Raw genomic sequence first — 25776 nt, forward strand, 5'->3', positions numbered from 1 at the left:
TTTAACCAGGAGGGATAAAGTTTGAAAGGGCCCCATCAGAAGTAATGAGATTTCTTTCACAGGACATAATCAAGTATAGGTTAAATGACTTCCTGGTAGGGATACAGAAGAAAAGATTCAAGCGTCTGTTGGGGAGTCTGTCTAGGACCCTGCTACCCAAAATATGGTCCATGAACTGGCAACATAGGCATCTGCGGGGAGTTTTGTTAGAAATGTAGAGTCTCAGGGCACCTGGGCGGCTCAGTCGGTTAAATGTCTGACTCTTGATCTCGGCTTAGGCCATGATCTCAGGGTTCATGAAATCGAGCTCCACAATGGGCTTTATACTAACTGCATGGAGCCTACTTGGAATTCTCTCTCTCCCTCTCTCTCTCTGCTCCTCTCTCATTCATGCATGCTCTTTCTCTCTCCCTCTCTCAAAATAGATAAATAAATATTTTTTAAAAAAGAGAGAGAAAGGGATGTAGAATCTCAGGTCCCCACCCCAAGCCACAAGAATCACCCAAGAAATATTTAAGTGTTTGGCCTGGCTCAAACCTGGGGGATTCATATTCAGTAGTGCCATGTCAGGGGCCGTGTTTAGGAACTCCTGGACTAGGTGACCTTTCGGAGCCCTTGAAAGCTGAAGAAGACTCTGAGAATCTCAGCTTCCCAACCCCAGTGGGCCATGCCCTAAGAGCCAGTAGCCTGCTTCTACACTAAATGTCAGAATTCTGCCAGCCCCGGCCACCTTGGGCATCCTCTGCTCTTGGGGCATATTTGGGGCTTTCATACTTGCTAGGTGGGATATCCAACCTCTACTCTCCTCACAATGTTTATTGTCTTCTCACCTTGCCCTCTCTCTCTCTGCGTGCCAGCTACTCACTCATTGGCTTACTGATGACTTCCTTTTGTGTGCTTAGTTCTAGTTCAGTTCCATCTTAAACCAGCATTGTTGGAGCAGGAGTGAGAGCTATAAGCATAGCTCCAAGGTCTGTGGGAAGGAGGTGTTTAGTTACATCTCCCACCTAGTTCATGACATTGGACCGAGTTACCCTACTGCTCACCAGAGGGTGCTAGGGGTGACCTATAAATATTTGTGTTGCTCCTTAAAGTGCATCAAGTGCTAACCTTTTCTCTCTTTGGTCCATATGACTTTTCTGTGTCTGGTCCTGAGTTCTGATTTATTCCTTTTCTTGGTCTACTGCAGAATCTCTCTAGAACCCAAAGGAAACTAGTCATATTGGAAGACCTATCCTGTGCTGGTAACTTTTATGTTTTATCACATATACTCTTTACCCTCACATTAAGGAGAAGTTATTAATGGTCCTATTTTTAAGATGAGAAAAATCAAGGCTTAGAAAGATTAAAGAATATTTCCAATGTAGTACAACCGGCAAGGGGCAGAAATTTGACCCCAGAACTGCCTGATCCCAAATTTCTATGTTCATCTCATTGTCCCATCCACCATCCTAAGTTCCTGTTGGCAGCAGGGTGGCCTGGGGACCTGCGAGTTCTTGCCAGTCTAGCTCCATAGATTTAGACAATCTTGTGTAACAAGACAGAGACATTTTTGTCTGTTAGAATTCTAAGGCTGGGGGACTGTGAAAGACAAAGCAACCTGGTGGGGCCATGAGGTCACGCATCAGAGTATGGTCTTCAGAAAGCTACAGAGCATGACACAGTGGCTCTAGTGAAAGAGGAGGGGTGGAATGACTAGGGAACAGGAAGCTGGCAGGTGGTTACACCCTTCTTGGAGTTTATTATCTATCTGTCTCACTGATGAGAAATTGTAGGGAGATAGGAATTTCGTCTTTTTATCACTGTTGTATCCAAAGCACTTATGACAGCAACTAAAACACAGTAGGTACTCAAGAAATGAGTGGATGTGATTGCCCCTTGCCCTCCACAAATATTCAATAAAACTACAAAAATTATGATAGAACTCTGTGTGATTGGATTTCATGTGAGTTGATGAGGGATAGGGTTTGCACCCAAGTTAGATCCATGGTTTGGTGAGGATCGATGCAGGAGTGGAGTCAGAGAGAGCCATCAAAAATAAGCCTGGAAAAGTATAGTAGTTGTGGGCCCTCAATAATCCCTAGTTGTGAGGGTGGATATTTGAGGAAAGTTTACCTAAATCTCAGAGGGTAGAAAAATCCCCAAGTGACTCATGAGAGACCTCAAACAGACATGACAACTATATTCTTCCTAATTTTTAAATACCAACCGACATCCTCACCCTACATGTATATTGGACAAATAACAAGTTTCCAATATGGGACAGAAGCAATTTTCTCTTGGGCACTAGGTCTCAGATTCCCTCTTGTCCCAAATGATGCCCATTCCTCAGAAAGACTAATTTAGTTCAGTGGCTACATAACTCTGGTTCATAGCCATAGGGTCTTGTACTCAAATCAATGTTTTCTTTCTTATATCCTTTAAAATAGGTACACAGTGATGACAAGCAATAGCAATGTTAATGAGATTAGGTGTAAATGATTAACTACTTCGGACTATTACTACGGTTATTGTGATTTGCATAGCTCTACTGTTGACGTCCAGCAATTAAGAGATTCAAACTAGATCTTAACCATAAAGTGTGGAGTATTAAGGAAGAAAACCACATACAGGAAAGCAGTAAAGAGCAATGTCTTGAGCCCAAAAAATCCAGGACTATGACATGGACCCGTGTTCTTCTCTGGCTTTTGTCTTGGCTCCCGCCGTCCTCATTGGTGGCCCATCTGCCTCATCTGCTGCCCGTGGCCAGGTTACAAAGTACTGCTAGGGCTCAGGGGCACAAGCTGCAGGTCCCCCATCTTCCATCTTATCTCACAATCATCATGGCACCAGGCTTGCCCCTCCCCCGGCCCGTGATCTGCCCAAGGCTGGTGTCAACCCCCCTCATACTCTTCACACTTTCTGTGCATACACATAACATGTGCTCAATAAATGTGGCTGACTGAGGAGATGTTGGATCACTCTGATTTTTAAAGTCCTGTAGGGCAGCAGTTGTATCACCTAACTTGACTCTAGGTAGGGGAGTCCTCACGGGATGGTAGAAGCTCTAAATTTCCTTAGTTATGCTTCTGCATAATTTTGGTGCTACAGAGTTTTTCTTTTTCTTTTTTTTTTTCTGCACCAGAGATTCTACTGTCACTGAAATTCAGTGAGACCTCAGTAAAAAAACAAGGCTATAGAGACACATTCCAGAGAGGATGAGAAAGACAGTTCCTGACTTTGAAAAAGGAAAAAGAAGTCATTATCTTTTTTTTTTTCCTTCTTATATCCTTAAAATAGGTACACAGTGATAACAAGCAATAGCAATGTTAATGAGATTAGGTGTAAATGATTAACTGTTACGGACTATTACTACGGTTATTGTGATTTGCATGGCTCTACTGTTGATGTCTAGCAATTAAGAGATTCAAACTAGATCTTAACCATAAGGTGTGGGATATTAAGGAAAAAATCCACATATGGGAAAGCAGTAAAGAGCAACTGAGTTTTTAAATTATGGAGGGTCTTTGAACAGGTGTGCTTGCTGAGGAGCTATGCAGAATTTGTATGTGGGGAGCCACAGGGTTCTAGCAAGCATGGTGATGCGGCAGAGGGTCTTGATGATGACAAACAGTAGAGTGCACTAAATACTGTTCCTCCTCTTGCAGGGACAGAAGGGGGAGATTCCTGTCTTCAACCTGCGTCATCCTCATCCTCCATCTCTTGGCACCTTACGGCTACTTTGAAATCCTCTCTTTACAATTTGCTCTTTCCATTCCTGCTGTGCCCCATCCTTTTTCTCGTCCACACTATTCTCAGCCCTCTGTTCATTTCTTTCTGTACCTTCCCTCAGAGACCTTATTCACTCTCAAGGGATCAACTGCCGCTTCTGAGCTATTAACTACCAGGTCTTTATTTCTGCCCCTAGTGCCTTTTTCTAGGCAAGGGCACACATTTCCTACTTGATTTTCTACTTCGTTTCCAAATGATGTGTCACTTAAAGCTCAGGATGCTTCAAATTGAACTCTGTCCAAGCTAGTTCCTTTTCCCAAAGTTTCTCTTTCCAAGTACAGTCTCACCATTCCCTTAATTCCCAGCTGTGCCTCGCCCTCCATATCTAATCAGTCCCAGAATGGCATGCATTTGATCTTCACACTTCTCTCATCCAGCCCATATATCCAGGCCCATTTGCCACTGCCAGAGTTTGGGAGCTGAGCCCTTTTCTGGACTATTAAAAGAGCCTCCTATTGATGTTCCTGCCCTTAATCTCATACTGCCTCCTTCCATCCTAAAATCTGCTATCATATGAACTTTTTTCGTATACTGCTGGGATTGTTTCATTTCCTTACTCAAAAATTCTTATAGCTCTTAATTCATTGACGAAAGAACAACTCATGCAATCACTCACTGAACAAATATTTATTGAGCACCTAATATGTGCCATGTTGGGATTTGACAGTGAACAAGATAGAAAGGATTCTTGTTCTCATGGCTTTTGATAAGATAGGCAGTAAAACAAGCAAATGAAGAAGATAACCTAGTGCTATGAAGGAAAAGAAGTGTTGTAATGGGTAGAGAGTGAGTTGCTGGATAGAAAGGGAACTAACTGCTTTAACAAGTTGGTCCAGGTAGACTTTTTAGAAGAAATGACTTTGATTAAAGACCTACATAACAAGCAGAACCTCATTATCTGGAGATCTGTGGGGAAAGCATCTGAATAGAGAAAACAGCAAGTACAAAGGTCCTCAGGAGGGAAGGTGAATTATTTGTCATTCTTGGACCTTACCATGTTGATCCAAGCTAGTTTTTTAGTCTAATCTTATATAACAACTCCACACAGTACTTAGGCTCTGGCCAAATCATCCTTTGTACTGTTCTCCAAACATGCTTTGTGTTCCTGCCTCCATTTTTTTTTTTCCATTTTTCCCTTTCATGTGGAAAGCCCTCCTCTTTCTTATCTATGACTGTTGATAACCAGCAAAACCCAGTTCAGAGGCCCCCACGTCTGTGAAAGCATCACCGATCACCCCCAGCAAAAGTCCACTTTTCTTTATTGAAATCTTATTGCACATGTTGAAACCTCAGGTTTCAATATCTTACTTGCCACATCCAGATAGTGCCTTAGGGGGCTGAATTCCTGGAAAAGGCATGTAATTGAAATACAAAAGATGAATCTGGATTTTGTCATGGAGACTGTGTCATGATAATGCTTATACTCTTGGTCAAGGACCTGATTGCTAGAATATAGAGAAATGTTCTGGAACAATAAATTTGAAGAACTCTGTCTAATAAATCCATATGCTATCTCAGAGTCATTCAAAATTTATTTTTAAGCTCCCCAATAATATATGCTCATGTTTTCCACTATATAAAGTATGCAAGAAGAGCCAGTCTGGTCAAATCAGGGAAAGGAGACCCAGGAGCCATCTTGCTCAGCTTCTTTGCCCTCTGCAAGGAAGATCTTCCATTTTCACCCAGTTTTCCAACCCCCTAAGCCCCTGAGACCCCTGAGCATGATTCAGTGATGCACAAGCTTACCAAAATAAAGCATAGGTAAGTCAGTTCATTACCCTCGTATTTTACTTTTCTTTAGAAGAAATGTACTGGAGGCTTTGAGGATGTAGGCATCAGGGAAGGCCATTGCTGTAAGGCTCACAGAAGACAGCTGGCCAGAGTATTCACAGGACAGAGTTTCTGGGATCCTATCTCCATCTTCTATTTTTAGCCAACTTGTCAGTCTCAAATTAGGGGTCATTTATTCCCAGAAACTTCCTCTTACCCCACACCTAGGTTATATTCCTCTGATATGACTTTGTATATCACCTTGTGCTTTCCTAACCACAGCTCCCTATTGCAATGGCTTGTTACACAGTGATTGCAACAGTGGCTCCTCCACTGTTCTGTGATGTAAGCAGCGAGTGTGCCCACCTTGTTCACTCCAGAACTCCCAGTGTCGCCAATACATGGCACAAGGCTGGTGCTCTGATCTGTTGGGTGGATGGGTGGATGGATGGATGGATGGATGGATGGATAAAAATAGGAAGGGAGCAACTGAGGGCAAGAGAAGGCAAAGAATAGGGCCTTACCAATCAGAGCCCATGTGCTGGCACCCTGATCCCATGTAGACCGTAAGCAATCTGCTGCAGTGTTGTTAAGAGATGTTGTTGAGCACCTTAGACTGTGGTACCGCATACGTGTTTATCTTTCCTTCTAAATTGTAAGCTTGTTGGGAGGCTCCATCTACAGTTTCTATCCATAACCCTTTAGGGAACGTGCCTAATATCCATACCCTCTTCTTTTAAACAGTCCCTTTTGGTAACTACTCCTGCACCCTTGTCAGCCGGGTGCTGTTAATGGACTGACCAGACTCTCAGCTCCAGGGTGGATGCTAATAGCTTCAAGCCAATCAACATGCTGTTCCCAGCAGCCCATAGTGATTGGTTCAAGAAGAGGTACATAACCCAGAAACAATGACCTGTTGGCAGCTCTTAGTTGAGGCTTCTTCAGAGAAGTTATAAGCACAAAAGTTAGCTCTAGACTGGGTCTGAGTCTCAGTTGCACGACCATCTAGCTGAAAAACCTTGGGAACATTACTTAACCTCTCAGTGTCTCAGTTTTTGTTTTTTTTTTTTTTTAATGTTATTTATTTTTGAGAGAGAGAGACAGAGCATGAGAGGGGGAGGGGCAGAGAGAGAGAGACACACAGAATCTGAAGCAGGCTCCAGGCTCTGAGCTGTCAGCACAGAGCCCGATGCAGGGCTCCAACTCACAAACCATGAGATCATGACCTGAGCCAAAGTTGGAGGCTCAGCTGACTGAGCCACCCAGGTGCCCCTGTGTCTCAGCCTTTTCTTGTGTAACATAGACACAATGAGACTGTAGAAGTATATACAATACAGATATACTCCCATATATATTTGTATCTATTTCTGTACCTGTGTGTATGTATTGCTTAGAAAGGCACTGGAGATGGATATTACTTTGATTGTAGTGAATACTTCACAACATACACATACATCAAATCATTAAGTGGTACATCTTAAGTATATACAATAAGGAAAAAAAGAAAAGAAAGAAAGAAGAGGTACCTAGTGCACAGATCAGTAGACAGTAGCAGCTGTTGTTTCCAATGTTGTCGTTGTTATTATTCCACAGACTATGGTGGTATGCAGATGCCAGGCTTTGGGCTGTAACCCTCCTGCTGCCTCAAGGGAAGCCAGCCAGAGAGTGAGGCAGGCACAGAAAACATTGAAGTCCAACACACAGAGAACTGAATCCAAAGCCATGATTTGAGTCTCTGGACTAAGCCATGCCTGAAACCAGCCTTATCCTTAGACTTTAAAGATGTGAGCTAATGAGTTCCTTTTCTTATTCAAACCACTTAGAGTTGTATTGGCTATTATGTGGAGTGAAAAGATTTCTTATCGATACACTGTTCTTTGGTGGCTAGTGAATAAATAGCTTTTTGAGGACAAATGTGGGAACCAGGTGACCTTCTATCCTCTGTTAGTCAGTTTTGGGTGTCTTATATCATTTAACTTTCATTATGACCTTTAAGATAGATATGTAGGGTAGGTTTATGCCCTTTGTATGGATGTGCACACTGAGGCTTACAGGGATTAAGTGATTCTCCCAAGACCTAGAGCTAATCAGGGGTGGATCTGAATCATCTATCCTTTGACACCAAGGCCTGTGTTCTTCTGCAACAACCTTTACCCCTCCTGAGGGAGGAAGAACAGATAAGACCTCAAAGGAGAAGTGTTCTTTGTTTAGGTACTTGGAAAAAACTTGGAGTGAAATTCAGTTCTTCCTGATTTTGATACTTCCTCAGTATTATGCAATAAGACTCAATCCCAGGGACAAGTGCTATTTAGCAACCAAATGTTTAGAGAATCAATAATCTAATTTTTAGAAAAAGAATTAATGCCATATTTAAATTTTTAGGCTCAGAACTCATTTTCTTAGAGCTACTTTAAGCCAGCTGAGCATTAAAAATACAAAAGATCATGAAATTAGCATGCAGAAGTTTTTTTTGTTTTTTCTTTTTGTTTGTTTTTTTGTTTTTTTCCTTTCCTTTTTTCCCCTTCCTTCTTTTAACCCCAGGCTCTGGAAAGGAGGCAATCCTAATTAGGAAATGATTTCCTTTCAATTAATTGTAGACAGCCACGGTCATACTAAACGTTATAATCTGCAGCTCAATATTAGTACCTTGGGCCAAAATTTTGTGTTGGCAAATGTTCCTGTGGTGAATTGTGATTGTCCTGTTTTTAATAGTTATTTCCCTCCTGCTCTCTGTAGAATTAACCTCTTGTGAATCCACTTACAAACTGTTAGCAAGAAGTTTTAATTGTGAAGAAAATTATATGAATTCTGTGCTCCTTCATGACACTTACTCCACACACTCAGTTCTCCACCTGGTGATGGAGGGCCCTCATTTGAGAGCAAAGCTTCTCCCCCATACACTGGGTTGAAGGCTGCTAGTAGAAGGAAGGCAGTTTGTGGGAATTCTAACCCTTCCATGAAAAATCCCCAGGATTTCTGCCATTACAGTTTAGTGATTCATTATTCCTGCTGCCACTTATAATATTTTCTTTTTTTAAAAGGCACAAGTTACAAACCCTCGATCATGGCTAGTGTAAGTTCTTTACCCCATAGTATCCCTAGTGAAGAAAAGATTATCAAAGTTGGTTTCCGAAATACAAACATCATGAAACAAAACATAATTTTAAAAGTAATAATTTATAAAAAGGAGTATTGATAGGTGCATGTTTTTAAGGATGTGTAATTAATTCTTTCAGCTCACCTTTTCTGATTATGCTTGATGTTAATTTTATCTATGTCTATAGTTTAAAAGAATTGATTTTGCAAGAAAAAGCAACAGAGGATGAAGAAATCTGCCCCTGAAGTTGCTTTGGGGGCATTTATTTGGAGATAAAGTGAATAATACTTTTAGTAACTAGTTAATGTATATGTTTTTACCATCGTCAGAATTCTTCCTTCCTCTAGCGCAAATGAGTGAAAGGGTTATCAACCAGGGACGGTGGCAGTGGAAAGTTGTTGGAGAGGGTTTCTGGGATACTTTATACCATTTTCTTACCTGGAGTTTAGGACAATGAATGTCACTTCACAGTGAAGGCTTTGGAAGAGGGAGACCTGAGGAGTTGTAGGCCTTCCCCTTTCCCTGTTGAAGTTTATACGTGAGGGATTGCACACTGGATGAAGGAAGTATCATGTTTTGGATGCAATTCTAATGCAGATAAAAAACAGTATGGTTTTATCATAATCCACTATGCATGTTCACCAAAAGCAAGCTTGCTGTGCAAACAGTACAGAAAGGTCTTTGGGCAATCCATCAGGAATGGTCGCTGAAGGTAAATTTGTGAGGTCATGCTCCCTGGACTCTTTCATCAGACCAACTCCTCCGGCTGTCGCACACCCTATGCTTAACAGGCGTCCACATCTCTGTAATATAGCCCTTCTGTCCATCCAGGGTAGGAAGCAGGTTGGATAGTCACACGGCCTTCTTTACTGGATGGTGGGTTGGTTGATCCTTCATGCCCTGCCTTGACTCCCTTTACCTTCTACTCTGGAAGAACTGAGTTTGTCTGCAGAGCAGGGATGGGGTGTGGAAGGGCCTGTAACTGTGTGGCTGATCCCTTCTCTCAGCCAGGCCAATGTTACAAAGAAATCCTTAAACTATTCTTAGTTCCTTACCTCAGATTCATGTAATATAATCTACTGGACATAATCAAATTGTGGTAGGTGTCTCTAGTCTGGTTAATTTGTTCCTATGCCTTGTCTACAGGTATGGGCACACATTTCTAGCCCTCTGGAGAGCTACACATGCCTACCATATCAATTGCTGGCAAATTCTCCATAAAGTCCCTCCTTCACATTGTTTTAACCCCTTCTCCACCCCCATCCCAAGTGTCTGCTTCCTTTATTCCCATACTGTGTTTTCTGGCATCAGGTTCAGTCATTCTCAACACAAGACAGAGTGGAGGGGATACATAGCATATAGACCTCAGAGGGGGAATGGGTCATCAAGTAACCTGAAGCTAATGTATCTTTCCAAAAATCTTATTTTTCACTTTGAAGGTCACACAGACTCTCCCCACCCCAGCAACTACCAGGCTATTTTAGCACACAAGTATATATCTCTCTACATGTCCAGTTAGCACAGTGATGGTCTTTGCATATTTCTGCTGCTATCCTGTATAAGTGTTCCTATCTATTTTCATTTGTAACTGTCCCATTTTCTTGCCTGTGTATTTTTTCCCTCCATTAGATTTCACACTCCTAAAAGAAGAGGCCATATCTTCTGTTTCATTTAATACCCTAAACTCTCTACAAAGAGTCTTAATGGATGCTCTTGGCTGCCTGATATGCCTTAACAAATAGCTTTGATTCTGCTGGTGCCCTGGGCTTTTCACAGGAAGCTTGTCACATGGAGGTGCCCCCTTTGACCTTGAGCAAATCTCTAAATCCTAGTCAGCTGTGTATTTTCCTTTCATCATAAAAATGCTGCTGCCAAGGAACTGTGGCCCAGCACAGACTCAGGAATCAGACCCCAAATTTGACCCCACTCTCGATACTGAGAACAAGAAGACCACAAGTCACACCCTGAACACTGGGTTTCTAGCTCTAGGGAAATTGTCTGTAATGAATAGTTCTGCTGACACAGATTCAACCACTCACTTCCTCTGAGAAGAGAATGCTTGCCTGACAGGCTCCTGATGAAATTCTTTTTGTCCCTTTCTTGTATTCTAAAAAATAAAACCAAGGCCATCCGCAGAATAATGACATCAAAATAATACGAGGCTTGTGAATGAGTGTAATGAATGTAGAGAAAATTGCTGGCAATTAAGGCTGAAACATTGTCTCTGTCTTTCTAGGCATAGCAACGCCTTTCCCAAACTGCCTTCTTCCTCCTCCATCCTGCCCAGGTTTTTTGAGGACATTTAGACATTTGGTCATTTTAGCCTTTGCTATGTTTTCCCCTTGTGATTTGTTGAGGAGTTTGTTGTTTGCTCTTTTAGTGTTAAAACACCTTTCATGCATTAGGATGTTCAAGGAGGTTGTGAATGATTCCATGGAAGATAATGTTTCAAAAGCTCCTAATTTGACAGATAATGAAGCCACTAGGGTGAACCAGTAAACAAAGAGAACAAAACCTAAGCTCAGGGTTTGGGGAAAACCAGCGTTGATACAGAAATCTGAGGTCATTCAATCAGGCACTCAGAAACCCAATATGGGTTATAGTTAGTGTCAGATGATGTGGAACACTGGTCAAGATACAAATGGCATCATGCTTGATGATGGGGGATATTGGGCTGGATGCTTTTATTTGGACTGATTATACTTTGTAACTAAAGTGGCAAATGGTGGACATATTGCTTATCAGATAAGCACTGTTTAAGAAAGTTGGAGACACATTTCTTCTAACTCTGAATTTGTCTTCCGGATTAGGCTCCGGAGCTTCATTTTCTGTTGATCCACTGAAAAGTGATGGATACCCAAAGTTATAATTTCCTTTTTGTTGTTTAGAAGAGCATTGCCTTCACTCTGCACCTCACTTTCAAATTTTCCTTTTCATTTCAGTATAATTAGCTCTCCCTTGTTTATGTGTCATCTTAAAGGGAAATTCAGCATATATTTATGAGAATCAGTTCCCCCAGTAAGGAGGAAATTCAGACTTAGTCTATGTTATCGAAGGCCAGAGAGAAGGAGTCCTATTATACACTAATCTTGAATCCACTTTAAACTTCATTGCTCTTATTTTCAATGTATGGTGATATCCCTTGACCTACCTTGAATCATAATTTTTTGTTTCCATGCCCTTACCTGCCTTGACGTGAAGATTCTGTGCTTTGGATTTCTTTTGATACCCCTAATGCCTGAAATCATGCTGGGAATCTTTACAATTTAATAAACAGAGAAGTATGATGTATTTACCCTGCCTCTGTAGATACTCAGGTCTATATCACAAAGAAAATGAATTCATCTCTAAGGTTCAGGGCTTCCTAACTGCTTCAAAGTCATGCACTCATATACACTGATGTGAATATGTACATATACATACAGGGCTTAAGAAATAGAGTCCCCTGCACACTGCTGCAGCTGGGTTCTGGACTAGTGAAAACGCAGCTGGGAATTCTTTTCAACTCATAATGGGCTCTACTCCAAGCTTCAACCATCACACTGCTTGTTTTAAAACACTTATTCAACTCCTAGGGAACATACAAATTCCTGCAGGAAGTAGTGGGAAAAGAAGAAGGCACAACTCTGCCTGCCAAGGTCTAGAGGTCATGAGCCAACCTCTTCTGAGAGATGAGTTAGAGCAGAAGAAAGAGTCTGGCATTTTCTTCATTTGTTCTGCACTTACTCTCTGGCAGCTGCTAAAGTCAGTACCAGAAAAAAAGTTGGTCGAAAGGAAAGGCGGGGGAGAGGGTAAAGAAGGTAGTTTTGATTATTTGGTATTAATAAAGACATCCCAAATCTTTCCCCCTCCATTTCCATTGCAAAGAAAAGATTCAACCAAGAAAGAACAGTGAAGTTAGTTTGAATACTTCCTTTCAAAGGGAAGAAAAATTCCACACACAGTGAGAGTTGAGTAAATCCTATACTGAAACCGACACACATAAACATTAAGCTTTTGAACAAACTCCTCCTCTTAGGAAGTCAAGATGTTCTCAGTATAGCCAAGGATTTGTCCACAAAATGTCTTTTCCCTCCCTAATATATTCTTTTTAATTATAAAATCAGATGTCAGAAGGGGCTTATAAATATTAATTTTTGCTCTGGATACTACAGCTTTTATCTACCGAGGTCTCTCTCTCTCTCTCTCTTTTTTTTTTTTCCTGACCATGCCTGGAGTCATTGGTCAGCCATATACTCACCAGCTTTTGGGGGAACAGCAGCCAAACTGGGCAGCGTGCATGTGTACACACACATAAAATTCAAGTATTATTGTGAGCACTAAAGTTTGAAAGGATGAGAAACTGGCTCCATGCCCTGTCATGACTTGCAATTGGTCTGTTGATGCGTAAACTTTAGTTGGAGGAAAATAGGTCCTCTGACAATAATTCTGAACGTTAATTTTAAGTGCTCTCCCACAGATTTATTTAATTTCCAAAAATACCATGCTTCAAATTAATGGCCCATTTGTTTGAAAAGAACGGACGCAAAACTGGCAAGGATCGCACTGCGACACTCTGCTCAGAGGCAGGGCTCCTGGTTACCTGCTAGATAACCCGCAAGGGGAGAAGAATGTGAACAGAAGTTACTGGTAACACTCCTCCCTTCACGACAAGTGATGACACTTTTACAAACACAAAAACGATGTGTTTAGAGTTATCTTTTGATGAATTTACATTCTAATGACTTTGCAGGGTTTATTTTATTTTTAAGAAATTCAGTGTCTCTCCACCTATTCTCCCTGCTCTCCAAAAATGAATTGAGAGCTTGTACTGGGAGCATGGTTTCCTTATTGTGATTTAGGAGTGATCTTTGATAACAAAATGCCCCATACTCGCTCATTCGACAAGTATTATGAGTGTAAATTACTGGGCAGGTGCTGCGACAGATGATAAGGAAACAGTGAGTTAAGACCCAGTCCTTGCCCCACAGGGAACTTGAGGAGTCTTGAGGAGTCTTGAGGAGTCTTGAGGAGAAAGTGAAGTTAACAGGTGATTACAATACAGAAGGATAAAGATCGTTCTGATGGTTAATAAGGGGTACTTGGGAGCACACCCCAGGTGCTTGGGGAAGGGATTAAGGCATACTCTCTGGAGGAATAGATGGGTAGGCCAAGACCAGAAGAATCAGGAGTTATGGGAAAGGAGTTAGTTCAAAGTTGGAGCATGTGGGAGAATTTTTCAAGAAGACAATGTGTTCAATCCTGGCTGGCAGTGAAGAGGGGTGAGTTTCCCATCAACTAAAGCTGCCAAACTCCAGTCATCATTTTTGCTTACATTCTCCAATATAGGAGAGGTCAATAATGAGTGTTTCCACAGAGTAGGTAAATATGGAAAACAACTTGGTTTTGAACTTGGCCATAGAGGCAGACATACCAGGGGACCATTTTGCTTTAGGATGGGATTTCATTTGGTTGATGATAAAAAAAAAACAAAAAAAAACAAAAAAAACAAGCCACAACATAACATCATATATGTATACACATTTATACATACATACATACATACATACATACATACATACATATACTATTATATATATACATATGTAAACATTTCTATATATACATATATATAGAAATATGTATACATATTATATACGTGTGTGTGTGTGTGTGTGTGTCTGTGTCTGTGTGTACTTTGCCTTATTTCCTCAACAGGAGGTGAATATCATCCCTAATTGGTAAATTAAACAATCCCCCAGGTTTTTTTAATGGCTTCATAGTATTCTGTGTTATGGATATAACATATAATGGCTTTACTATACAGACATTTGGCTTTATCCAAATTTTGATCTCACAAATAATTCTGCAGCAGTAACCTTATATATTCCTGCAGGTTAAATTTCCAGAAGGCAAACTGCTAGATCAAATGCGCATTGTAATTTTGCTAGATATTGACAAACTGTCATCCATAGAGCTATGTCAACTTATACTCTCATCAGTACCGTACAAGAGTCCATGTTTCCTCCCAGTCTGTATAATTTTTGGATATTTACCACTATGAAAGATTTTTAAAATGATATATCAGAGTAATTTTAATTTGCATTTTTTAATAAGTGGGATTAAGCATTTTCCCTCTTTTCTAAAGAGCTATTTAGGTCGTTTTTTTGTAAACTCTTTACATAACCTTTGACCCCATTTCTGTAGTGTTTTGAATTTTCTATTGGTTTGAAAGAGCTCTTTAAATAGATATGATATGGATGGCAGATAGTTTTCTTTTACATGGCTTAGTGTGGGCCTAAATACTTTTGGGGCCCAAAGTTATTTTAGGTTACACTCCAGTTTAGTAAATGGGGTCTTAAGCACTGGTTCAAGTGATAAAAGGAAATCAGAAGTGTTTCCTAAGAAATATCTTGACTTGGATTTCAAATACACCTGCCCTTCTACATAGAGAAGAATATGCCTTATTTTCATCATAAAATACCCTTACCCCTCCTCATCTACATGGTTTTCAAAGCCAATGAATTAGCAGTGACAAGATCATTTCATTCAGGTATTCCTAAGGAAGTAGAAATTTGGTGCACATAATACCAGCTCCCAGGAGGAGCTGTTTAAAGGTAATATCCTCAAAGTGTGAGGTGTGATGAGGTGTAGGGAAAATGCTATCTGATTACTCCTCCAGTATGGTATTCTAAGTTCTGTCTATGTGTCATTTGAAGACCTCAGGACTACAGACTAAAACCAGAGCCCTATAATTCCTTAAAGAACTGCCTTCATTGGAGTGATAGTTGCATGGGCATATATTTACCTCCAAACACATCAAATTGTATACATTTAAACATACAGCTTTTTACATGTTAATTATACCTCAATAAAGCTTGCATACCATGGTTAAAAAAAAAACAACTGCCTTTAATTTGTCCTCAAGAATGAGAATTTCAGAATTTGTGCCAGGGAAAAAATCTGTTTCCTAAAGCACTAGTTTGTTTCCTCCCTTTAGGGAAATAAAATTCGAATTATACCACTCCAACCTCTTCTATGTAAATGCTCTTAATTATTGTTATTGCTATTTATGATTAATTTTATTTTTTATGGAGGAGTTATCCAGCTAATTAATAACCAATTCCATCAATATTTCTCAACCCAATTTATACATTAAAATAACCTGGAGAGATTAAAAACCTCCCCACGTCTCAGACAACTCAATCAGAATATCAGAATAAAAGATATCAGAATATACTTAGAAGCTGCCCAGGTGATTCTGATGCTCTGTGAAGCTTGAGGATAAGTGAACTAACTACACAGGTAAAATTATAGAGGCAGAGTAGAAACTGCCCAGTGGTATCATTATTTCTACTCTCTGTGTGATTAGTAAAACGAATAGCAAATAGGTATTGTATTAACACTCATAAATTTGAAATGACGTTGGGGGTGCAGAGTTGGTTTCTTTCTCTCATATTCACCCTGGAGTGCTGGAAAGTAAGCTTCATGCAGTGTTTTTCTACAAAACAAGAACATTTCCTAGAAAATCTGACTGAAGAACTAACATTGTCCTGGGCCTTTTGAGGTGAGATTTTGTCATTTTTTCTCCCTCCCGCTTGGTAGAGCTCATTAAAAGCAATAATCATGTCTTAACCATTTTGTATGCTCAGTGTCCTACATCTTGCCAGGCATACAGTTTGTACTTAATAAATGTTTGTGAAAGGAAAAAAGGAATTAAGTTTATAATTGTTGCAATTACCCATGAGTATATTGAACATTCCATAACTGTTTTGTCATTTTATACTACATTTAATCACTTAACTAGAAAGCCTGTTATGAAAAGGAACTGGTCTTTAAAAATTACCTAAATAATTATCTTATGAAACAGGCATTAATGTATACACAGAATAAAGACACTGTGTTCAATAACTGTGTTCAATAACTGTGTTGTATATTCCATCCCACTCCATATATGTATTTATCTGTTGTACCTCATTCTCATCTCTTTAATGTTCATGTCTGTAGGAAGAAAGTGAATCAGTGTGGGAGGAAGGGTTTCAGAAAGAAAGATATGGGAGTGGAAAGAGAGATGCAGAAAGGAAGAACAAGAGGAGAGAGATAAAGAGAAAGGTACAAAAATACAAAGTAAGGATTAGGTCTACACACATGCTATTAATAGGTGAGAAGCTGAAAATAATGATCATGACATTTTTCTATAGGAAGTGACCCTTCAGATAGAGATCAGGAAGGAGGTGGTGTAAAGGGGCCTTCACCTATAGGAAGGGACCGCAAACCAACTACACAGATAGCATATCATTTAAAGCCATTCTCTCAGCATCCTTTCCATTATGGCTCCACAGCCCACCCAAACACTATTAATTCAGAAGAAGTTCACTGAGTACTTAATATTTGCAAGACATGGTGTTTATGTGAATATAAAGAATGAATCAAGATGATTGCAACAGGAATTCTGTCCTCAGAGACCCTATGTCTGTACCTTCAACTATAACTTAAAATAGAAAGTAATATTTGCCATAAAAAGGTACAGATATAATGGATTTTATAAGAGGGATAGCTTCTCCACTGATTCTCATTAGCAATCCTTTTGATGTTTTCTTTTCAAAGTTTTCTTTTCATTCATCTCTAAATGTCTTAACTTCCTAGAATCAATTTATTAAGCCTAAAAGGAAATAACTCCTTATTCTCAAGTTATGGACAAGGTAACTCCCAATTCCTAAATTCCATATAATTATCATTAAATAATGTTTTCTAAGTGACCAGATATATATGTCATAACCCTAGACTGTTAAACACACAGCCCTTGTCGTTAAGGAATGGATAATCTCAGTAGGACATCAAACAATATATGAACACACATATGTATTGTATATATGATGGAGTCCCCTGTTTATTTGCAGGAATGAAGTAAGAATTGACATAGACATCTTTGGAGGTTCTTCCATTAATGGGACCAATCAATTGGAGTATAATACAGGAGAGTTAGAGCCAGGCTTGACACCAAAGGAAACCTTACAAAAGAGTTGGGATTTCAATTGATAGAAAGGACAGAACAGAGCTAACTTCCAAGTACCAGAGTACCTCAGTTAAATGAAATAAGATGGGAAGGTTCATGTTCAGGAGAGATGAAAAAGAAGGACTCTTTTTTAATCTCAGATTGGAATAATACCTGATATGTTTGTAGATGTATAATTTTGTCATTTTAAGATTAATGATAGACTTGGAAAGGGCTTCTCTTGGGCTCATCTTAGGAATGCACTAAGGAGATGCACTTGGGAGATGAGTGGAACCTATTACTTTGATATATGGCAATCATCTTTTCTCACTGTCTGAAAGAAATCAACTTCTGTGGCCATTCCAATAGGAGACACTGATTCTGAGGTAGAAAAGGCCAGGACATAGAGGTCTTCAACTTGTCAGGTTCTATGCTTTGGTACTTGTCTGCTCTTCACTTGGTTTTCAAGTGAGAAATTCCTTTTGAACAACAACAGAAAAAGAAGTGGTGCTTATGTTTCAGCAAACCAATAGCCTGGAGACTGATTGATGGGTCTCATTTCAGTCAGCTCAGCCAGGGAGCAAGATGGGGCCCAAGGTACACAAAGCTGGATGATTGGAAGAGGAGGCGAGGACACTGACTTTTCTTCACCTGGGTCTATCCTTTGCCAACATTAAGCTGACCTGGGCTAAGAGAATGAGGAGAATCTTAAGAGGAGCCATTAGAGGTGACTGGTTCATCAGAGCACCTTGGTCAAGGACTTAAGGATGATATAGTTAAGAAGGCATGGGTGGGCTCTGGGGAACTATGGTTAAGGAGAAAAGCAACATGGTCAAGGGTGGGGAGAGACATCCTCCCGGATGTGAAAGCAGTCTCCTAAGGCAGAGCATGCAAATTCTGTGAACTGCTGCCATGAATCCAGCTGAGCTGGCTCCTAGCCCTCCATATTGTACATGTCATTGTCAATTTGGTAAACCCGTCAGTGACGGAAGCCACCATTTCAGGGGCCTCATAAAGCGAAACTGCATTATAACACTCAGCAGTGTTAAGAGAAACTGAAGGTTTCAACAAAATGAAAGCCTGTAACTATAGATATGAAGCTCTATCTTCCCTGAAAACAGCTTTATAGCATATAAAACCAACTTTCCTTTCTACAATTAAATCAGGACAAGATAAATGTGTCTATTCCTTGACATAACGGCCTTGGAGCATCTTAATGGAAACACTCTAATAAAAGTTTATCTCAAATACTGACCAAAACCTCAGCACTGGCTGCTCTGAGAACAGTGAGCAACAGCCCCAAGGATTCAGCCTTATAAAACAAAAAAGAAAGGAAAGAAAGAAAAGAAACGTCTGTGTCAAAACTTGGCAATGAAGAGATCAGGATGAATTGTGAGACATGTGGGACAAGAAAAATACAGTGACATTGGGACCGAACCCCTCCCCTTATGATCTCAGAGAAGTTATTTCAGATCTCTCAGTCAAAAGGTCTTCTGAAGACCTCGTGATGCCTCCATCCACCCATCTACAATGGCTGGGAGATGAATGCAATGGTTTCCAATCTCTTTTTCCCTGAAAGCCGCCTGACCGAGAACAGGACATCACTGGACTTCTCACGCTGGAACTGAGCTCTCTAAGAATAATATCCCTGATTAATCTCTAAAAGAAAGGAAAAGAAAATCTTTGAGCAGCCATAAAGGAAATCCTAAGATGTGCTCAGAGAGAAAAGTACTCCTAAGAAATGCACCTCTTAGCACTAACACAACACCTTCAACATAGATGGAAGGCTGACTGCAATTCCCTTGTACAGTTTTCCATTTCCACAGGAATCATGATGTTTCCAAGCTTTGCCTCCCATAATTCCACAGCATTCCACAAACTTCAGGCCCCATTCACATGAATAGCCCACTCCCCAAACTTGTCCCCTCAGCAGGGAACTAGGGATTGGATTGATCCTCATTTCAGTCAGTGCAGTCAGGGGACGAGATGGTGCTTGAGGAACAGAAGCAAACAGTAATCAAGCCACTTTAATCTAAAAGAAGCTATTACATTGGGATAAGCTGTGTAGTCATTTTCATGTCCACAAAAATCATTTAGTATCTTTAGCTTTATTTACTGAAGGGGAAAGCCAGAACAGAAATTGACCCTGTAAACTGACACTGAAATTTAGCAGTCAAAAATGGAATTCAATTGCTAACTTGATTTCCTATTGTTCACCTTTGCTTAGAAATACCACGTTGTACTAGTGCTGTGTTCCGACCAGAGTGCTGGGAAAAGCCATCACTTTAAATGACAGTTACTGTTCTTAGACTGTAGAAACTCACCTAGTCATAAGTCAATGGCATGTGATGTAGTTTTGGAGTGATGGTGGGGTCTGGAGTAGACGGCCAACAGAGAATTCTTGAGATGTCTTTTGTGCAAAAAGGTGATTTTATTAGAGAATGGTGACAGGACCTGTGGGCAGAAAGAGCTGCACTGGAGTTGTGAAGAATGACTGATTATATATTATGGAGTTGAGGGAGGTGAAGGCAAAGGGGAGGTTTCCAGAAGAACTTTCATAAGCCTAAAAGGACTAATAAGATACTGGAGGCCTAGCTATTGTCAAGCTAAGGTTGTTTTTCCCTCCATTAGGGCATTAACATCAAGACAGTAGGGAGTTCCTGAAGGAATGTTATACTCTGCCTGCCTCAACTATTTGTCAGCCAGCTGCAGTTTATAAATACATTTAATTTAATCTACCATTTCCTTCTTGCCTTTGTTCTCCACATCACTATGGAGGGGATGGTGATGTTGGGGCTCCAGGAAACCGAGTCTTAAGTTTCTGGAGAGTAGGCCACTAATATGATTGCCTTTGTCTTGTAATTTACCAAGACATTTGTAAATGCCTTGTTTATCTGAGTAAAATAAAATTAAATAGAATTCTTTATCACCAAACCTCCAGAGCTTTTAATATGCTGAGGTACCTTGTGTACAGCATTTTCAAAATATAAATATGTTTGAACAGAGGAGGACGGGGATGTGGGAAGGGAGTGAAACAACGATAGGAACTCATGTCCTTTATGACTGGATCTCTATCAGTTGGCCATTGGTTTTTCCCTCTCCTTTGTTCTTGGGCAGCCAGGAGTGCCTGAGGAATGTTACACATAGTACACCTGGTGGGGGAGAGGGGGTTTGCTGGGTGTCAGCTTGCCTTATGCTCCCACATCACATAAGACTTTCCAGTGAGTCCCTGTTTGTGTTTGTCTCAGTTCGAGTCTCTGTCTCATAAACTATTAACTCTATGACCTTGGGCAAATTACACACCTCTCAACATCTCAGATTTTTCATCTGTAAAAAGGCAGTTACTTCCTACATGTGTTGGGAGGAGAAATTCAGATAAGGGTTATAGACAGCGGTATCTGGTACAGAGTAAGCGCTCCATAAAGGGTAGATGTTAGCGGTAGTATTGTTACATTCTCAGGCCAAGGACATATAAACCAGACAGAATGGGCCAGGGCTGAAATATTCAATGCATCTTCAGTTTTGTTCCACTTTCTGGGTATGAAAGGACATCAGTGAGGTTTTTGAGAAAATGGATCCAAATTTTACTCTGTATGCAACTGGTACCCTTTTTGTTTGGCCATGAACACATTGCCACTGTGAATAATGAAAATTCTATAATGTTTCACTCAACTTCTGCCTCTTGGCAGCCATGACCAAAATCACCCCGCAGCTGTCATTTACAACAGGGATCCCCAGCCAGTCACTTGCAGCTACCCTGCTGTGAAGGGCAGCTGCTCAAGAGTATTTCAAGCAGGAAAGTGACAGAGCCAGATGCTATCAGGAATCCCTCAATGAGGTCAGAGCATTAGAAAAACAGTAAGCCTTGCCCCCCCCCCCAAAAGGATGGGGACTCCTGCTTCCAACCCATGCCAGGCGACTAGCCATCTGATCTTCCTGAGATCTCCTTAATTACAACAAAGGACCAGACACGATACAGTGCTTAGAGATCTACAAAATTAGGTGGAAACCAGTGAAGCGAAATGATAGTTTCAAGGAAAGGTGCTCTGTTATGACAATCCTTTAAACCTTTCCTGGAGGAGTTGAGAATTTTAAAAAGCAATTACATAAGTGATAATAACACATAATTTGAACTTGCATACAACTCTTTTAAATATATAATACACCTTCTTTCCTTAAAATGCTCTGAATTCAATAAAACGTATTTGGGTTTTAAGACCTTAATGTTTTTCTCGAATTCTTCCGCCAGTAGATTGGGAAAGATGTTCAGAAAAACATTTTTTATTCGTTGTTTGAGAAATGCTAGTTTCTTGGGCCAGCCACAGGTATTACACAAAAGGTGCATTTAAATTTGTCTGAGTAAAATAAAATTAAATAGAATTCTTTATCACCAAACCTCCAGAGCTTTTAATATGCTGATGTACCTTGTGTACAGCACTTTCAAAATATAAATATGTTTGAACAGAGGAGGACGGGGATGTGGGGAGGGAGTGAAACAACTATAGGAACATGTCTTCTCTGCAACATACTTAGGGAAATGTAGTCTCAGACTATAAATATCTTGAGAACAGGGACAATATTTCATTTTTATTACTCCTAGACCCTAGCACAATGCCTAGTAAAAATATTTGTTAAACGAATTAATAAATGCTAAGTTGATTCTTCAAATTTATTGATAAATACTTATGCAGCAAGGAGGAGAAAAATAGTTTCTGGTCAGTTTCTGGCCCAAAAGAATGGATGCTAAGATGTGTCACCTGATGAAGGTCACAATCAATTTTGTAGTAAAACTGAGTATATTGAGTAATATTAGAGTAAATTGAGAATTCAAAAAAGAAAAGACATTGATATGACAGGGAATCAGAATATAGTCACATATCTAGCAGATCAGAGAAATTATTTTAATATAGGAAATTCAATAAATGATGATTTTTTTGCAAACGAGTTCTATAGAACATTGTCTTCTACCTGCCTATGCTCTGGTGATGGCAAAGAGTGACCTAAAAGCCTGCCATGGCCTAAGGTAGGATACCCCCTTGTTCATCTTCTCTTATTTCACCTGCAGCACACAAGAAAGTTGAGGCAGCTTCTGCAGGTGTGATTGCTCTATAACCCCTAGTGAATAGACAGGTGACAGTGGGAGGAGAGGAAACAATTTGAAGGAGGTACATTTCTCCACCCAAGCCTCCCTTTCATGCCCCAACACACAACAGGGCTCACACCACACACCTGGCCACTGCTGCCCTGTCTGCAGCTCTTCCCTCACCCACATGGCAGTGTGAAAGCCATCTGGACCACTGCTTGAGGGTAGTGCGGATAATGAGTGCCCCATTGGGTAGCTGCACAAATGATAATGAACCCCATATCAGCTGCCAGGGCACCGGTTGCCAAGCCTAGCACCTGCTTCCCACGGAGACTTACAACCATGCTGGAGAGGATTGCTGTGGACCTTCTCACACCTGGCAGCATGGTTGATACAGGGAGATACAATTTTTCACCTATCAGAAGGGAAAAGATCAAACAGTTTGATGATCAACTATGCTCACTCATTTTCTTAAAACTGCATATTGTTTATTCTGAGAAGACTAGGCTGGTCAAGAGTTTCTGGTAGACTGACAAATTATCAGCATTTTGTGTTGAAGGCAAAAAAGGTGTTATTTGGGTACAGTAAGATAATTAAGTTGCAATTCTTCAGTGTGCAAAAATACCTTTAAATCTCTGGCAGAATATCTATAATCTAATATCTCCTCTTCCTATGCCAGCAGCTGCTGAATTTTAAGTGCTTTCCTAGGGATTCTATGTTGCCAAAAAATACAATTACTTTTCAGTAACTTCAGAAAACTTTTAAACAAACTGTCGGAAAAGGTCAGAATCCGAAATAAGAATCTGCAAAGAAACTTGTTTCAATCACATCCATTTTGGCTGCAAGGTGCAAGCTTGGTGATTCCATCTTGATAGATTGTGTTTCATTTGCTTTGTAAGCACTGTGTAATTTATGTCTAGGGTTGAATTCTATCAGTGGAAATCTGAGCTCTGCGGGATTTGCTGTCGGGCTGCTCGCTGTGTGTAAGTTAGCATGTAAGACCTAGGATCTGTCTTCAGGTGGAGCCTAGTGTTCTGTTAGATTGGCAGCATACAGACCGGTAAGGACAGTCAAGTCTCCAAACTGCTCTCATACGATTAGAAAGTGACAGTGGACATAAGGAACTTCTAGCAAACCTTTATGATTTCTGAAATGGCTGTAGACTTCTATTTTTAAAACTAGAAGACCACCATCCTTAAAAAAAAGCAAAGGGCTGTGCTTAAAGAACCAGGTTGTCCCAAGCCCTTAGTTGATCTCTGGAAAGGAAGGAAAACCTTTGACTGATTGAATGCCTATCATTTGCAATTAATGCGATTTCAAATGATGACTTTGATGATCCTATTTAATACTCACAAACCCCTGCGATGTTGGAACTATTCTCCCCATTTCCCAAGATGGAACATCCAGATACTAAGAAATTCATTCATGTGACGTAAATCATACAACCAATGTATTATGTGGCAAAGCCAGAATTTGAGTCCAAATGTGTCTAAATCCAGGCTTCCACTAAATGACATTAATCTGGTCAGTTCAGTAAGATGGTATTTGAGATGCTTTTGAGCTATTCTGTTCGAGAAAGTTCTCAGAACAGTTTATCGACTTTCTTATTACACACAACTTTAATTGTGGACCAGACAAGGGGGAAAAGTGTACAGGACTGTTTTTGTGCCCACAATTCTAGTACACTTACACACCTTGAAATGCAGTGGGATGGAATTTAGGCAGCCTCCACAGAAGCCCACCTTGAAGCAGATAATTCTGTTGGCACTGGGAAAATGTGGCCCATTCAGGTGAAGCCCATCTTCATCTTCCATGCTACACCACAGAGAAATAAGACGGATTTCTCTTAGTCCCATTGGTCCTCACCATGACCTGCCTCATCCATCAACTGCCCTGTGTAGATTCCAAGAGCATGGACTGCTTAATTTCATTATCAGGGGAATGCAAACACTAGTTGCAAGGGAAGAAGGTGTCCTCCTTGTCCCCTTGGAGTCCTGGAGTTCAATGGCGTGCACAGTCTTCAATAACAAGCCCAAGGTCATAGTGACGGAACCCGAAGCTCATATCGGGCTTGAAGCTGGAGCATCCTGTCAGAGGGGAAACTTGAAATGTCTCAGAAAAGTGAAAAGGATGGAGTGATTCATTAACTCACACTTTGTCTCACTAGCAACAACTGCTACTCAGCTCTACCTGGATCCAGTTTAGTAAGAAACATAGTGTATCCTTTTAAAGAACATCTGGGCACTCTGACATGTCTGCCATCCTCTATTAAAGTATTTATTTCTTCCACTTACGATGTGCCAGGCACTGTTTTAGGCACTTACTGGGTATTCAACAATGAAAAAAAAAAAGACAGTAAGTAATCACTAAAAGACATTCATGAAAATAAACTAATACAAATTTGAGTGCATGCTTCAATTGCAACTACACCTCAAGCTAAGGAATACAGCAGCAAATGTACAACTGAAAATAACTATATTGGTATGCAGGTGACAGTTGATGTTTAAAACTTTTTTTCATATTTTTCTTTAATAGTTGTTTTATACTTACAACTTAAAGCATAAAATAGGAAAATAGTTAAGTTAGACACTAGAGTTAACTCGTTTGTGCTGCACTTTTGTGGGTTTCTGGTTCTTTAGGGATTTTTTCCTAATTTTAATTGGGAACTTAAATTCCTTGAGTACTGAGCTTTTAGATCAATGTCATTTGTGATAAAGGTTAGAGATGGTGTGGCTGTAAATCTATAAAGAAGAGAAAAATCTAGCTTCTAAAAGAAGCACCTGCTAAATCTTGATATCCATTTGTTACGTTGTCAAACTGTAATTCCCAATGACAGGAAGGGGGAGATGGAAAGGAAGTAGATCTTATAAGCAAGAATTAGAAAATAGACAAGGTTATGAATTAAAGTATATTCACATATACTTTTGTCCAAACGAATTTATTATTTGAGATATAATTTTAGAACCACCATAGTTTGCCTAGAATATCCTACAATGTATTGTTTCAGAAGAGCCTGTGTGTGCATAGTAGTTGTGCTCTTTAGCAATGTGCACATTAAGTGGACGTTATTGGCAAAAATAT

General features: G+C 40.2%; 1 long non-coding RNA gene across 2 annotated transcripts in view; it reads left to right on the top strand.

The window, feature by feature from the left end:
- Nucleotides 1–7342, top strand: part of LOC122240217 — a 32128-nt gene extending 24786 nt beyond the window's left edge. Inside the window, exons 3-4 of one of the 2 annotated variants that reach the window (XR_006219603.1) lie at nt 1190–1244; nt 7135–7342. This is a non-coding gene — a long non-coding RNA (uncharacterized LOC122240217). The remainder of the gene's footprint in view (nt 1–1189; nt 1245–7134) is intronic. The other variant, XR_006219607.1, reaches the window with a different exon arrangement.
- Nucleotides 7343–25776: the final 18434 nt, after the last annotated feature.

Source organism: Panthera tigris, chromosome A1, assembly GCF_018350195.1.
Source record: "Panthera tigris isolate Pti1 chromosome A1, P.tigris_Pti1_mat1.1, whole genome shotgun sequence".
In the NCBI taxonomy this organism is placed as follows: domain Eukaryota; kingdom Metazoa; phylum Chordata; class Mammalia; order Carnivora; family Felidae; genus Panthera; species Panthera tigris.